The sequence below is a fragment of the Capsicum annuum genome, chromosome 6 (genome assembly GCF_002878395.1).
Source record: "Capsicum annuum cultivar UCD-10X-F1 chromosome 6, UCD10Xv1.1, whole genome shotgun sequence".
In the NCBI taxonomy this organism is placed as follows: domain Eukaryota; kingdom Viridiplantae; phylum Streptophyta; class Magnoliopsida; order Solanales; family Solanaceae; genus Capsicum; species Capsicum annuum.
In genome coordinates, this window is record NC_061116.1 from 101,053,396 (window position 1) to 101,071,157 (window position 17,762).

The following is a 17,762-nucleotide window of genomic DNA, read 5'->3' on the forward strand; positions in this document are numbered from 1 at the left end:
CTGACTGGGACTGAGCTGCTAAGGGTACTATAGATCTCATACCTCTGAACCTATGGTGTCAAATAAAACACCATAGTACAAATGTATCAGTACGGGAATGTACCAAGTATGCAGACGAGGTAAGGCTAAATGCAAGGGCTTATGCATGAACAATTACTTAACTAAATAATCATGAGAGTACTGCATGAGAACACATGCATGAATGCACAAACCATAACTACAACTATCATGACTCTGAATACTGAAACTCGGATACTGTATTACTGTCATCTGAACTCACTACTAATACTGAGATACTAAACAACTGAATCATCTGATACCGATAACAGAGTACTTGAGTTGAAATCAGTCTTATCTAGCGAGTGATCTTGGAATCTGAGGATACGAAGCTGATTGACTAAATATACTCACATCATTGGCTGAATTTTTAGCTTTCTACTCTTGACTAACTGCATCAGAGATAAAACCTCTCTAGTGGGTGATTTCAAAATCTACTATCAATGATAAGAAAAGATCATGTCCGAATCTGACAACAAGAATACTCAACTGAATCTGAGACTGAGATAAAGCCTATCTGACGGGTGATCTCTAGGTTCGATTACAAGAATACTCAACTGAATATAAGACTGAGATCAAGCCTATCTGATTGGTGATCTCAAGATCTGATAACAACATACTCAACTAAATCTGAGACTGAGATCAAGCCTATCTGATTGGTGATCTTTAGATCTGATAACATGAATACTCAATTGAATCTGAGACTGAGATCAAGCCTATCTGACGGGTGATCTCCAAATATGATACTGAATAACTTTATATGAGACCAAGCCTATCTGACAGGTGGTCTATGAATCAATGAAACTATCTGAGTTCTTCACTGAGATAGATGACTGTACCTGACAGTCCTGATTTCTGAAGATTGATACTAAAACTGTAACTATAGAAAGTATTCACTTAACCAACATGCCCCAAATCTTAACTGGTGGGGTCAACCAGTAACCCCATCTAGAAGGGTTTCAATACCGTGCCACAGGTTAAGACCTCTCTGGTCAAGCCTATCTGACGGGTGACCCTCGCAGGAAGTCAAGCCTAAGGCATATAAAAGTCAAGCCTATCTGACGGGTGACCTGCCTTTCCTGACAGGTGACTCCTGCATCCTGCACTGGCTACGTAGTTCTGGAGTTCAGGGATTGCTCCTAATGACTCTGCCTCCCTGACGGGGAACCGCCATCCCTGCCCTTGCTCGGTGCTAGCTTTTACTCCCAACTGAAAGACTCTAAACTGATTCTTAACTGAACACAAATTAAGCTGAATTTGATAGTGATCATGTTTCTCAAATGATCTGACTGAGTTAAGCTGAATTCACTTGGTTTCATATCTGACGAAATACTACGGAATCTTGTTATCTAACTGAACAACACTGAGCTTTGAATAGAGTACTCGATTACTACAAAGGTCAGAACCGAACACTTTAATACTACTAGATCTGAACTGGGTACAGAACTCAGGCTAGATTACTAGCGATAATGAGATTACGGAGATTACAGAGATTACTGAGATTTCTTAAGTTCTGTATCTATTTGAGAATACAGAGTTCTATAACTCACTAAGTTCAGAGAATCATGGCTCAATTGAAATTATTGTGAAAACTTACATGGGCTCTAGACAACAGCTAAATGGTCGGGTATAAATACCCCTAGGACTCGATAACATAAAAGTAGAACATAACCATTCTTGAATAATAAAGACCATGGACAATCATTCACCATTACAATTACTAAGGCATCACTTCAATCATTTAGGAATCCTAAACATGTAATAACATAGGGGGGATATGCTATTACATCATGCTCCATTAACAAGGTCTTGCATCAAACACTTGGCATGTATTAAAGTCTTAACATGTATTAAAGAGCACATAATTGGGGAATTTCATGCTATCATGTCACAATTCATTTACTAAGGCTTTTCAACAAACACTTGACATGCATGGGCTTGCACATAATTGGGGATTTCTAGTCAACATGCTATAATGGCTCTAATTCCTTCACATAAGCATTTTATCAAACATATGGAGAGTATGCTTTGCTTATTCAACAATTTTATTCACTTAATTGACATGAACACATCACTTAACAAGCAGCTTGAAGAGGGTTTATCATGAACATCACATAAATATCACATATAAGGGTCAAAGCTTGAAAACCTTGCAAACAAACATGAATCAAAACTCAATAATAGCATGAACATCAATTTCAACTCACATAAATTATGAAAACCCACAAACACAAGATCTTTGAATTTTACAAAAGGATTCTTGAGTTTCTTGGATGAAAGGGACCTAAGAATCAACATCTACATAACTTAGAGAAACTCTTTCTTGAAAGCACTTGGAGAGATTCTTGATTTCTTGATTTCTCTTGATTTTTTCTTGAAGAAGAAGGAAGGGTTTTGATTTTGTAGAAACCCTAGTTTTTGATGTTGATGATGAGAAATGAAGTTGTGAGCCTTGATCGGATATATATAGGGGCCAAAAAAGTTGGAAAAAGACCAAAAAGCCCTTTTAAAAATAAGTTAAAAATGCTGAACGGGGTCTACGATGGTAGAAGTGACGGTCTGTCGCTCAGTCTGACGGTCCATCAGATCGTCCGTCATACAGCAGTCAGAAAAAAACACACTGCCTTAATGTGACGGTCGAAGTGATGGTCAGTCGCAAAACCGACGGTACTTCAGACCGTCCATTGCACTTTTGTCAAGATGAGGTTACACTGCCTCAGTGCGATGGTCCCAACAATGGTCCGTCGCAGCCTCAATGGTCCATCATCCTGGCAGTCGTACTTGGACTAGGAAAGGGATTCACTGCTTTGGTTGCGACGGGCTGGGCGATGGTCCATCGCAAGCTTGACGCTCCATCAACCCGGCTGTCGCACGTGGGCAGTTTCGACTGCTTTCAGTAAAATGGCCATAACTTCCTCGACCGATGTGAGATTTTGACGAAATTGGTATCGATGGAAAGCTTATTTAATGCTCTACATGACAAAAATTTGATATTAGGGAAATTATACATGGTTCAAAATATTTCTCACTTGAGAAGACACTTCTCAACCTTGTTGAACTGGATTTACGCTTCACTTGACACGATCTAAGGCTCAGACTACGAGAGAAATTTATGGGGTCTTACATTATCTCCCTGTTGGAAACATTCATCCTCGAATGTAGCTTGATAGACTAAAAATACTAATCAAATGAACTTACTCATTAGTTCAATGCAATTTTTATTCGTACACAAAACTACTTTCACAAAGATGGATTTTGGCTATTACCAATTTAATTATCAATATTTACACAATTTGGGGAAATCACAATCCCTTAGTTTATTCACTATAACCATGAATCAAATTGATTTCAAAACAATCATTTAAACATAAAAATGCATATGTAAACATAAAACATCACATTAACAACAATCATTCAAAATCCTCAACCCATGTTCCAAAACCTCCATCAAAACCACATGGATAACTATTTAAAACACATACTTTTACAAAGTAATAGTTGGGGAAGAGTAACATGCCTGAAATATCTAGAGTTATGGAGAGAACTTTCCCTTGAGGGTTCTAATTGATCAACTTCTTAGAAACCTTAAGTATCTTGTTTGAGAGAATTTAGAGAGTTTAACAGAGTGTTTTGATTATGAATAGTATGCTAATGAAGTCCCAAAGAGGGTTTTAAGTCATGGAGGTTGTGTGTGGTAAGAGGGAAATTACTAAAATGCCCTTAATTAAAAGACAGAAAATCGATGCCCAGTCGCTACGAGTGAGCTCACGACTTATAGGGTTACCCTGTGACTAATTTAGTCCAGTCATAGTCTGGACAGGGTCCAAGGCTACCCCACACTAGTCTAATTACTAGTTGCACCATACTACTCGTATCTATTCCTTACGACTCATAACATGCTAGTCGCAGTCGCAATAGGAAATTAGGATAGTACCCTGGTTCCCTTACAATTAGAACACTGCATCTTGTTATGAGCCTTGATGACTCGGAACCTCTATTCATAGTCACAATAAAAACTCCAGGACAAAACATTGACTAGGCTATGATCGGGTCCTTAAGACCCGTAATGATCCGTGATGACTTGTAGTGAGGGTCTTCGTCTTGGCGGTAAGTCTAGAAACTCAAAATTTTTTAAGGACAAAAAATCTGGGGTGTTACATCTTTCTTCACAAACTAGCCAATAACTAGCACATAGCTAAAATTCATTACTAAGCCATATTTAACAACTAGCCAATATTTGTTTCTAGACACCACAAACTCACTAATCACCATTGATCTAATAACCGATAAACACCAATTATTCACTATTCAATTTATTGACTAAACGCTGTCTAGTGACTTGCATCAATAATCGACAAATCCTAGTTTGGCAACTAGTCATCATCATCGATTAAATCATTACTATCAACTAAACATCATTATTATAAGTCTTCATTTATGCTAAACATCATTATAGCTTAATAATCATAATTACTAATCATCAATACCACTGCTCTTTATTATTTCTAAGTTTTAACTATCCATAAGTCATTGTTAACCTCTTAATTAATATTCACCACTAATCATTTTTTCAACCTTAAATCAACAACTATACCACTTTATACCAAGACTATGGACCACATTTCTAATATAATCATTATAACCAACTACACATGAGCATCAATAACATATAATTGCCATACATAGGGCTAGCCAGACGCGAACTAGTAGATGTACTCATAGGAATATCAATAATCATCCTCGAACCTTGTCGAGTATATACGTCTCATCATTATCATCCCTCGGCCTTGCCAAGTATCATAAAATCATCATAATATCCTCCAGCCTTGTCGGATATCATATATTATCATAATATCCTTGGCTTTGCCCGGTGTCATCATATCATAATAATATCTTTCGGCCTTGTCGGGTATCATCATATCATCATATTATCCTCCAGCCTTTTTGAGTATCATCGTAATATCCTATGGACTTGCCAGGAATCATTATATCATCCACATTAATATCAATAATAAAGAGCAAGCTCCACGAGAGCTAAAATAAATGTCAAGTCCCAAGAGGGATAAAATAAAGAAAATCCCCACAAGGGTTAAAATAAATGACAAGCCCTACCAGGGTTAAAATAAATGACAAGCCACACAAGGGCTAAAATAAAAAATAAGCCCCATGAGGGATAAAGTAAATAAACATAAAAGGAGAAGAAAAAAGAGCATACCTCCATATTTCCTCGTTCATCATCAATGTCACATTATCAATAAGTGTATATATGTAGCATGAATATTTTAAGTGACAAGTCAATAATCTAGTCCATTAGACCATGAGCATAACCATAAGCATTATCATGAGTAATGACCCACAAGTAACTTATTCATTGGCCTACCATTAGCATAAAAAAAGTTTATCACTTACTTGAGGAATAGCAAATCCATATCATAATATATAACTTATTCATAGCATAGTCAACATCATACTTTATGTCTTAAGCCATGCTATAGTCAAGGGCCTATTCAATAAGATGTTTTTTGGCCCATTCAATAGCCAAGAAATAGCCTAATCAATAGCCCGAGTGATAGTTAAATTCATGGCTTAATGAATAACATGGTCATGGGCTTCTTTAATAGCATAAATAATAGTTCATTATGGCATCATCAATAAATTTACTACCAAGGTCCCTCAATATTGCCTTAAGGGGAATTTTCTAGGCATTTCATAAGCACCTATGGGTCTCACGAGGACTACCTCAATCTTTACTTAAGGTGGATCAAGACCCACTTCTAAATCCCCCAATATACCTTCTAAGTTCATTTCTACCCCTTACTAGGCTAAGGTATCTAATTCAACTCTTAGATGTATAGCAAGCCACCATTAAGTCCAAGGTAGGGATCCTACTCAAATACTATCACTAAATCCATTGGAACTACATTAACTTTATTAGAGTAAGAATCTAAGGCCAATCTTACCCTAAGCATGAGTGCCAAGGACACTCTCGTCTAACTAGATTAGTTCTAAGCATTCCCATATCAAGCATAAGACATTAAGTCTAATCCATTAAGGTTCAAGACAACAAGCTAGGCATTTCACTATATGGGTCCAAATGGCCTAAAAGATCCAACTAACCACAAGTCTTGGAAAATAATCAACCAACACCTAAAACCCCTCCCAGTCTAACAATATATCACAATTAAAATATAACAAAGCTCTTTCTAAAAAAGGAAAAACCTAACCAACCTAAAATTCAAAAAATACTCATCAATTCACTATACCTTTATTTCCCTCTTTCAAAAAGCCTTTTCAAGATGCAAAGTATCAAAAACATAATCTGCTCATCAATACAAGCATAATGATACCCATATTCCACCATTGTGCTTCGGGTCTAAAAATGACACCAAAAACCCTAAGTGAGTCCCACTTATGGAAAACACATTTTTGAGGTCAGCCCAAAGTTCACACCCCATCAAAGAATCAAAACCCTTAAGAAATAGGTGAAAACTAAGCTAATTTGGGGATAAAATCAAGCCCTAAAGCTATTTTGGATTTTGGTCAAATAATTAAGAAATTCAAGCTTGAAATTAAAGGATTATTACCTTAAATCCAATGTTAATCACGAAAATATATGTTAATCAAGCTTCCAAGTTACACATAATGATCAATTTTGAGTTACCATACTCATTTTGGGGTTTCTATGTCTCTAAAATGAAGGGAAATGGCCCAAATGTATTGTGGGGTCTATATATAGCCCCTACAAGTAAGGAGATATCGAGTTCACAATCCTAGGGTCCTCTATCGCGCTAGGGAAATCACCATTAGCCTCATTACAATCGCCATACACCAGAATTAGTAAAGTAAAAACTTTTTTTTTATCCTTGGGACTTATTCAGACTTTGATTTTCTCAAATGAACTATATAACCCTACTAAATTCAATGTTTCAAACATATTGGTGAAGTCAAATTTTCCATTGGAGGTCATTTAGACCAAATATGGGACCCACACCCATACTTGCCATTTTTCTCGCTTTCTGACCAATAGATCAAAATGAGTTTGGATGCATTGGGACCCGAACCAAAGGTCACCTACACTAAAATCAATATTCCAGATCTGCTGGCACAAAAGAAACTTGCATATGAGATTGTTTTAATAAAGTTTTTGCCCATGGCCATTTGGAAGCAGAAAAAACTTCCAAATAGGAAATTAGTTCCAAAAACCAAACGAACTGCTCAGTAATCGAACTGTCCGTCCCAATAAGTCATAAATGGCTTGGGGAAGCTATAGAGAAACCTTAATGGAAGAAATAAGAAGAAATATGAAAAATTACCAAAAAGGTCATTACAATATCCACTACTAAATGGGCTTTTATCCCTAAAAGTTAATGGATAGGAAAAATCTCAAGTGCCCAAAGCGATGAGGTACTGGGCCTGTATGCTTCGAGAATGACTTCCCAGATAACCTCAATGAAGAGAAAACACTTCTAAGGGATTTTGCCAAAGCTATCCCTTTTTAAACCAGAACTCTTACTTTACTTCCAAATAGCTAAAACTTAACTTCAGCCACTATCTGTCCTCCAACTAAATCAAAAAGGCGCACGCACGCAAATATGAACCACAACACACTGACACCATCATTATACTTAAACAAATACATAAAGGCTTACCCAAGCCAAAAACACACCAAGACATGAGTCATAATAGTGATTTTGAATCTAAATATAATCTTCCTTTTCTATTTCACACCTGCTATCCACACTAAACCAGGAGAAAAATCACCTGAGTCTTATTCACGCAATCGTATCACAAAGAAATTAAAGATTTGAAGCTAAAACGCTGAAAGTCCATACAAAAAATATGAGAATAAGACCATAAGGTGCTATCTGGGCACACAAATGGAAACAATCAAGAAATGCTTTCTATGTCAGTGCTACAACTAGTCCAAATGGTAATCAAATTGAAATCTAAAAGGTCAAACCATAACTACTCATAACTTAACCATCCACTCTAGGATGTACCTTCAATCGAGAATGAAGCCATACTGAATCCAACTCTAATATGTTACTCTCACTGTGAATATTATCCAAAATTCCCAAAGGATATTGAAAACTCAAGCCCATATCTAAAAGAACCAATACTGGATCCATGGGCCATCAGCTGACCCCTTAGGAACTATAATCTATTCGAAGTCGAGAAGACCGAATAGGTAACTACGGAGTAGGCTCAACTAGCGTATAAACAAAATACAAACTGAAACAAGTCTAAAGGAAAGGTTGTACGCAAGCTCTATAGCTCCAAGATGAAATCTCAACACTAAGGAACTGCTCGATCTCAACTACCCAAATAGAACCTGTAAATGGGTAGGCATTCATACTCTAAATCTGTCATAGCTTCCAAATCACCATTCCAAGGAACCAAGTCAAAGTTAAGCTAATAAGTCTATATCAATGCCAACCACTCAAATCGACTTTAGCATCCAAATCTGAAATATCCAAACTAAATCATACCAAGCCATAATCAAGTCATAGTTGAAGAACAAAATCACCACATGAATAAATATCAACAAAAAAAACAACATCCAACTCTATATTAGCTAGAGGACATGAAATATAGTCACATAATTAAAACCATGCCAAAGGCTAAATCATCGGCTGAAAATGCAAATAACCTATTCCATCACCACTAGAGAGCATGAATAATCAACGCATACTTAAAACACCCATGGATGCAAAATACTCTAGAAATGGCAACAACTCTAGCAACTCAAGAGAGGCACAACATTTGCTGAAACTACCCAATCCAATAATCTATCTCAATAAAGAATAGTCATAGGCACACATCATCAAGAAGAAACACTCTACCAAGCCTCATTAGGCCGAACAAACTCTGAAATAGGGATTTTTTGAATCCACCAAAGAATTACATCATCAAAGATAAAATATACCAATCTCAAAACCAAGGTCAAAGTCAAGATCACCACCAAAAAATCAAAACTCAAGATAAAGAATTTTCCACCTTGCCAACTTAAGAAGCAATCATAGGAAAGGCCATCTGCCTCCAACTTTCAAACTATACTTAAGACAAAACCATATCACAAGAAAAAAGAGTATCCAATCTCTACACTAATAACAACGGCAAACCATCACAAAAGAACAAACCCAATCCATGACATCTCAACATCAATATCAAAACCACTATCAGGTGATGAAATATCCACAAACAAAGAATGGACCCAAAATTGGTCATGTTAAAAATAGGCTAAATAGAAAAAGGATAGCCAACACAGAAGCCTTTGATAATCGGGAGACAAGTCTAGGAACCCCAAACTCTATAGCGGGAAATATAATTAAATTGCTAACTCTAGAGTTATATAGAACCATAGAAGGTCAACTTACCTTCATATCATAATTCATTCTCAAATAAATCTAAAATAGCTAACAAAGAGGGAAAACAATCAACCTTGCTACACTACAAGAAAGAAATCATCAATCGAGCTATCTCTACTTAGCTACCAAATAAGATCACAGGAATTCAATTCTAACTAGAGAACACTTGTCTATACATCTACCATGAGAGGATGAATTACATCAAGCAATAATATCAAAAACATAAATAACCTTAAGCAATGATAGAAATAACAATAGTAATATAATAAATAGGTGGTACAAAAATAAACATCAATATTATATACCTATCGAGGGCCATATAAGGTTGATATACCAAGATAAAAAAGACTCAAAGGGCATAATAAAGATACACTCATAGGGAGAAAACACTAATAAAGATCTATCCCATCCACTACTAAAACAAATAAACCATAGAGTAGTAATAAATCATGAATTCAATAATAAGTCACACAATAACCAATATGAACTTATTGAGGCATATAATCATTAGTGGGTATGAAAAACCTAATACAAATAATAAAAGGTAAATAAAGGAAATAAAACCATACTTATCATGGTGAAATCCACAATCACATGCCTGGTAGATATAAGAGAGAGTAAATCTAAATGGGTCCAAACTTGTACCAAAGAACTGAATCATCAACTAAGTCTTTAAGTGCACTATCTCTGACTAAATATGCCATAGTCATCATGAGGCTGCTATGAATGAGCTAAAAGACTAGCAATAGCATATTGTGGACAATCTCTATTGGAGTTGTCGTTTAGACCATATATGGCCCCACACCTATACTTACCATTTTGCTCGCTTTCTGACTAATAGGTTGAAATGATTTTGGATGTATTGGGACCCAAAAAAAGGTATATCTATCCTAAAATCAATATCCTAGATCTGCTGGTGCAGTTTAAATTTGCATCTAAGATCATTTTACTAAATATTTTGCTCGGTGGCTATTTGGAAACATCGAAGACTTCTAAATAGAGAGTTGGTTATAAATACTAAATGAGCTTCCCAGTAACTGAATTGTTAGTCCCAAAAAGTTATAAATGACTTAGGGAAGCTATAGAGAAGCCCTAACGGCAGAAATAAGTAGAAATATAAAAAATAACCAAAAGGGTCATTACTTTTCCTCCATATGTATTGACTATTTGATCAACGCCTAAACTACATCTCTAATTAAAGATAAAAAAGTCACCGTAAGTAACCCAACTCAGGTGGGGGTTGAACCTACAGGGAATACATAGACTTGTCTCTCTAGTTTGTTGGAATCAATAGGAAGTATTACAAGTAAATAAGGAGGGGGGGTTGTAGTAATAATCTCAATCAAGTAACCAAACTCAAAAGCTTTGGTTGTAAACAGCCCGAAATGAACATTAGTTTTTAATTCCCGTGGCTTTTAACTCAGTAGGCTTCTTGTTCTCAATCCAACTATCAAATTGTTACGCACGTAGAATCTGGAAGTAAAGTATCACCAACTGCCTCTCAGCATACTTTGCTAAATTTCACTCATCTTATCTCAGGGTGTTTGGTATGATGTAAAATGTTTTCTAGAAAGCATTTTCCTATTTTCTCTTATTTTATTATAAGAAAATATTTAGAAAACATTTTCCAAAGTGTCTTATTTTCCTTCATTTAAGGGAAAATGACTTCCCTGATAAGCCAAGGGAAGTCATTTTCTAGATAAAAAATTTGAGAGCTTATATGCATATACACCCCTCTGCTCCACCCCCAATGAAATCAAAGTCGCACCCACAAGAAGATCATCATCGTCTCTAATTTTAGGGATTTCTCCCCTCTCTCTTTTCTCTCCACTATAAGAATTTCAAAGGTATGTCCACAACTAATTTCTTTTATGGTACTTGGTCAAAAATTTCTTCAATTCCTTCTCTTTTGTTTGTTTGGGTTTCTGATTTGAGGCTAATTTTGTTCAAAGATTGAAATTTGGATTTCTAATTTGAGTTTAATTTTACTCAAAAATTGAAATTTTGGTTTAAGCATCATAAGTTTCAGCAGTTTGGTAACCTAGATCAAAAGGACTAGCGATTTTGGTACAAATAGGTGAATCTTCTCTATATAAGAGTTGTTTTCAATAATTCATACTTTATGTCCAATTTATTTCACAAAGTAACAAGGTTAATAATATGTTAGAATGATAATACAACATATATCGGATGTTGAATCATAAATTTATTTATCATTATCGTGATGATTTTTAAGTTATTGGCTCCTTCCATACAAGATTTATTATATCACAACCAGTGTCATTATAGTAGGGGTAAATGCCACCAATTCTCATATCATATATTCTCCAACCATTAATGAAATGATGAGTAAAATAGACATAGTTATTTTTGCAGCCAATTTGACATGCAGGCACTGATATACAATAATTAATCCCCATAAATAATGTTCTATATCTGAGGTTTTCCAACTTTAACCATGAAAAATCTTCAATCTGTAGCTTGAACACTTCCAATTTTTCCACCGTTCTATTTGATCCTTTTGATATCAGGAATATGAGTAAGATTTCCCCATTAGACTCTAGAAAGTACTCTATGAAATACTTTGAGTAGTTTGACGAGATGACTTTTTTTCTACTTAATTGTGTGACTTAAAACTGAGATTCATAAATCTTTTCTATTACTGCAAAGGTCCCTGCAGGCTTAGTGCGTAAAACTTTCTATCAAAGAAAATAACATTACTGAATTATATCAGTTGCCCCTTAGGATCATTTGGAACAATAAGGACATTTTGATTGTATTGTTGATTCATCCATTTTTGCTTTTGTCTTAACTTATAAACCACAAAAGTCAGAAAATAACAACAGTTCTAACCATAACTGGAATAGGGAAATAAAAAATAATTTTTTATGATCGAAAGGGGGCATAGCCCAATGACCACAACCTTCTCTGGAAATATTTAGAAAGCATTAATCAATAGGTATCTTCAGTCGGTACAGAATCAACCATGGTGAGTAGCAGTAAAAATGCTTCCAAGGATTTGATCTCCAATTTTTAGATAATACTACATTTCCCTCTTAAACCAAATGCTATGATTCAATTGTAAGATTTTTGATGATTTGAATTTTGAAATTAAATTGCTTTATTTTGAGTTGGGGGTCTATCAGAAAAAACCTCTCTATTTCACATTTAAGATAATGGTATGGACTTCATACACTGACCCTCCCTATACCCCACTTGGTGAGAATTACTAGGTATGTTGTTGTTGTTGTTGTTGTTGTTGTATATAGTAAATGAAATGCAACGAATTTACATTTGTAACTACAACAGATGGGTTCAACTAAACAAGATAAAGATGATGCAATAATTGGAGCTCCAACTACATCCATTTTAGCTGTCGGAGTTGGAATAATTATTGCCTATGAACATGAAAGTAGAATTCCTAGAGAACCATATCTTAATAAAGATCAAGAAAGAGAATTTTACATGAATAGTATTTTGCATGAAAGTGATGTTCATAGTGTAGGTCAAATAAGAATTAGTAAGCATGCATTTTATGAACTATGCAATGCTCTTAGAAGAAATAGTTTCTTGTGTTCAACCAAAAATATGTCTGTTCAAGAATAAGTGCTGATATTTTTAGAGATTGTTGGTTTTAATGAATGATTTTGAAAGATTGGATCACACTTTTATAGGTCAATCATGTCTATTCATCGATACTTCTACACTGTGTTTCAAGCAGTTTTGAAGCTCTATCGAATCCTTATAAAATTACCAAATGGAACCATCCAACTGGAGATAATTAACAATCATCGGATTATCCCTGGTTTACAATAAGTGACATACTAAAATTTTATATTTTATGTTATTTTATTAAAAATACTACATATTATTAAGTTGTTTATAGGATTGTGTAGGAGCAATAGATGGAACACATGTGTTTGCATCTGTTCCTATTGAACAACAAAATAGATTTCATGGTCAAAAAGGAATAATAACACAAAATGTATTAGCTACTATTAACTTTAATTTGAAGTTCACGTATGTTCTTGCTAGTTGGGAAGGATCTGCACATGATTCTCACATATTAAATGATGCATTGGAGAGACCACATGGTCTCCAAATCCCATAAGCTATCTTATTTAATATAAAGTAGTTTATATGAAAAGTAGGTGAACTATGTATATTAATTTACTTTAGTTTTACTTTGTAGATAAATACTATCTTATAGATGTGGGATATGGACTTTGTAAAGGTTTTATTCCTCCTTATTATGGAATACACTATTACTTTCAAGAGTATAGTGATTGTCCTCCCTAAAATGAAAAAGAACTATTAAATCTTCAACACGCATCATTGAGATCCTCGGTTGAATGTGAATTTGCTATTCTAAAAAGACAATTTTGTGTGATTGATAATAAACCTTTTTGGGACTTTAAGACACAAGTGAACGAGGTATTAGCGTTGTGCATTTTACATAATCACATAGTTGATTTAGAGTCAAATGACATGATAATACAAGAAGTAGATGTTGAAGTAGTGATTCAACCTCAAAATATTAAAATTACTCAAAATTGTCAAGGAAGTCAAAGCTATCAAACACAATGAGAAATGTGTGAAGAAGCTAGATAATGGTCATAAAAAAGAGATGCAATTGCTCTGCCATGTTTATAAATTATGATAGGATGAGGAATGAGGGAATTTAGTGTATTAAGAAACTTTGATAGCTAAATAGCTAATGCTTCTTGTTTTTCCTTTTGATATTTTTTATTTCTTTGTCTTGTTGTAGTAATTGGGTAGATCCTGTATGAAAGAAATACTTCTATGGCTCATTATTGATTTTCTATTAGCTTGGAGTATTCTTTTACTGCTCACTTTCTATGGTATATGTAGAGTGCATAGGTTTTTACTAATCTGTATTTGTGTTCTATTGAGTATGAACTGTTCACGTCATTTCTTAACTTGTAACAATAAATCATGGGGAAAAAAGGAGAGAAATAGTTTAGGTGGTCAAAACCAATGGAATATTTGATGTTGGAGATTCTAGCTAATGAAGTAAAGCAAGGGAATAAATCGACAAATCAGGTTAAGGCCAGCTTATTTTATCGTGATTTGAATGCCATTAACGAATAACTAGGAATGGATTGTTCATCTAAGCATGTGGAGAATCATCTTAAAACAATAAGAAATATTTGGAGTACAATACAAACTCTATTAAACAAAAGTGGCCTTGTATAGGATGACAACTTGAAGATGATTACGGCCAGTCCCGAAGTCTATGTAGTTCATAATTAGGTAAAATATGCTTATTTTCTTTACCTGGTACTGATTTCTTTTTTGATGATTGGTAGTTCTATTAGTTTATTTTGTTGAATGAAATTGTGTGTACATTTTAGTATGGTGAGCTAGAAATTATTTCCTTGCTTTTCTTCTTTGTTTTACCTAGAACTGGTACCTTTTTTGAAGAATCTGATTAGTTATGTTTTACTTGGAACTGGTACATTTTAGTTTTTTATAGTTATGTTTACTGAAGAATGATTTAAGACTGGGTTAGTGTTGTTATGGTTCAATTATTCATAATGGGATTCAGGAGAATATGGTTACATGGTCTTTAATGGCTCAGATGCTTTGAAAAGATAAGAAATTTATGAAGAATCTCCTGAAAGATATGACACCGGACTATGATTTTGTGATTTAAAAGTTTTCTGATATAGGGACAATACATACAACTGAGTTGTTTTTTAATGAGGCTTTGGATAAAAGGATTAAACTACAACACAATATATGTCATGTCTAATCACCTCCCTCCATGTCTGTGACTGACTTCAGCTTTGTAAATGTTTCAGAGAACATTCATCATCCATTGATTAACTGATACTATGATTTAGTAAGAAGCTTTCATTTTTCTCCCTTGAAGAAGTGAGGTTGGGTGACTTTGCTACCACTGATCCCACCGCTAAACTCCCACTCGCTTGAAAAAAATTTGTGGGGAACAACCTTCAGCGAGAACAATATGCTCTGATATTGTTTTCTCCCTGCATTTCTCCTCCATATCCTTTTCCCTCCCAGCTCTATTTTCTTCTGCCTCCCTCTTCCACCACTCTCTTTCTTCATCATGCATTATACTTATAGTTCTATCTCTATTATGTTTCATACATAAGTTCATTCTTTCATCTCCTTTTATAGTTTCAATCTCTTGAAAGAAGTCTAAGGGACATCCAAGATGGTCTTAACTAACTCAACACTTGCGTAAGAGTAAGACTATGGTAAAAATATCAAGTATCTATATTTATTTTGTGGAATAAATAGACCATCACCACCAAGCACAATACAATTTAATTTTTTGCACAATACAATTGTTTGTACAACATAAATCTTGGTCAAAAATGGTTGTTGAAGACGGTGAGGAGGAAGTCCACAAAAAAATGATGTTGGATTTACTAGTTCTACTCTAGCAACTAGTTTGCTATGCGTTTTTTTCAACATTCAAAAACCATTGACATTACTTCTCTTGATTTTAAATTAATACTATACTATGTTTATTTTTTTGGAGAAGACAATGATTAAGGATTAGGATCTAGTGCCTAAGTATGTATAAGAAAAATCTTAAATTGCTATTTTCTGTTGCGCATATGTTAAGAATTCTTACCATACTTATAAAATAATTTTTAATCCTAATGCTACCTTCTGTGAGTGGATAATTGTGAATGATCTTTCATACTATTGGATAGTGTACAGTCTGATCCATCATATAGATATGGGGAACTGATTGTGCGGTATATTGGTATCATCATGCTTTATGTATATTTGCCATCTAACTAATTTTCAGGGGAAGAAGTTGGCCAGTGCTTGCATTACTATTTATATGTATTGAGTTCCTTTACATTAACCTATTAGAACCAAATAAATTTGACACCAAATTTTCTCTAATCTTTGTATTGTAGGTACATCCCAATCATGACAAGTTCATCAACAAAAAAATTGAAATATTTTACGAAATGTCTATTGTGTGTGGAAATGATCAGGCTAGGGGATATTGTGCTAAATCATTTGAAGATATAGATTTTGATAGTTTTTCTGAGAAAGAGAATGATAATGACCTTGAAGGACCATCCATTGAAAAGAATGTGCAAGTAACCAAAGCTTCTCAAATCAAGGCAAGTCGCAAAAGAAAATGTTATTTTGGGGTGCAAGATGTCGTATATGATATATCAATAAAGTTTGGAGAAGTGGCAATGGAAATAGGTAGAATAGTTGATAGTCGTCTAGATGTGAAAAAGTTGTATGAAGAAGTTATGGCACTGGAAGGTTATAATGAAGAGTTCCTAGGTGATGTTTTTGATTATTTCGTGCAAAGTGACACTTTAGCTAAAGCATTCATGGTCAACAATTAAAATCTTCATAAGGTGTGGTTGGGATGATTCAAGCAATAACAATAATGACACCTATTGGTTGGTTTAGCTTCATAGGATTTGGAAACAACTATTATTCACATGCTTTTGTTTTTTATAATGTATCGTGTATTTTCTTCCAAACTTCTATCTTTTCTTTTGTTTTTGATAATGTATCGTGTATTTGCTTCCAAATTTCTCTCTTTTGTGCATTTGTGGGAATTGATTAGGAAGCTTGAATTATGTAAGTAATAGTTGCTTAAATTTTAGCGTCTTGTAATATTTTGATACTCGATATTGGTATTATTTGCTATGCTTAAATTAGTTCTGACAGAATGTTGAGTTGCCTGATAGACCAGTTAATTTTTTAGTAGTATTTTTCAAAAAATATTTTTTACTCTCGCCAATAAAACAACTAAAAACATTTTTTAGAAAAATATTTTCTATTTACCAACCAAACACCATAAAGCATTTTTCAGAAAATATTTTTCACTCACCAGCCAAACATGAGAAAATAAGTAGAAAATCAACTTATTCTCCATGAAAAAATTTTCCATCATACCAAACACACCTTCAGTCTCAGAGCATTGCCTTACTAAACCTTACCTTATGACAGCGCACATGTAAGTGTATGTGGACTATCAAGTAGTATAATGGCCTTAAAGAAAACCAAGTATCGATCCCACAGGGACTTGATTTCATAACTATTCGATTCTAGTTCACAATTTAAATTCAATTGATGAAAGCGTAACAAAATAGAGTTTTGAATATTTGTAAAATAAAGTAAAGGAATCTATACGTAAAGTAAAGTCTTGAAACAATCAATGAAATAAAGCCTGGGGTTCAAGCACTTCAAACAATCATACTACCTTATTGAACTTCATTCATTAACTTGCTTATCTTAGTTTTAGATTTGGAGGTTTAGTTGCATGATCATGGTCTCCCGACCTCTAACCGTTTACCTAAT

The 17,762-nt window shown here is 34.4% G+C and overlaps 1 pseudogene; it reads left to right on the forward strand.

Moving 5' to 3' along the window:
* Positions 1 to 14,423: 14,423 nt before the first annotated feature.
* Positions 14,424 to 16,879, forward strand: LOC107874220 (annotated as a pseudogene).
* Positions 16,880 to 17,762: the final 883 nt, after the last annotated feature.